Below are 359 nucleotides of genomic sequence, written 5' to 3' on the forward strand. Positions count from 1 at the left end.
GAATTTGGCAACTCCTTTAAAATCTTATAATGCGTCCTATCATCCACCATCTGGACTGTACGTTTTACCATAAAATTCATCAATGCGAGCTGATAAGCAACTCTAATATTGACTGTGCACCCGGGTGGATGCGTGCATGCATGCGGTGGGGTTTGGTGTTGAATCAATTGGCATGCTAACAAAGATGCCAAATCAACTTTCTCACACCTACAGACATCCTCATGGGTTGTACAGTACGGTGATGGTAGTCCCTTTCTGTCATCTGCCACCTTGACCCCGAGTTCGCTTGCTTCAAACGTCTACATTGCAACGCTGACCCTAATCCAGACTGACATCGTGGTTTTGCCGGATGGCAGTCG

The sequence above is a fragment of the Echinococcus granulosus genome (genome assembly GCF_000524195.1).
Source record: "Echinococcus granulosus chromosome Unknown EG_S00147, whole genome shotgun sequence".
Classification (NCBI taxonomy): domain Eukaryota; kingdom Metazoa; phylum Platyhelminthes; class Cestoda; order Cyclophyllidea; family Taeniidae; genus Echinococcus; species Echinococcus granulosus.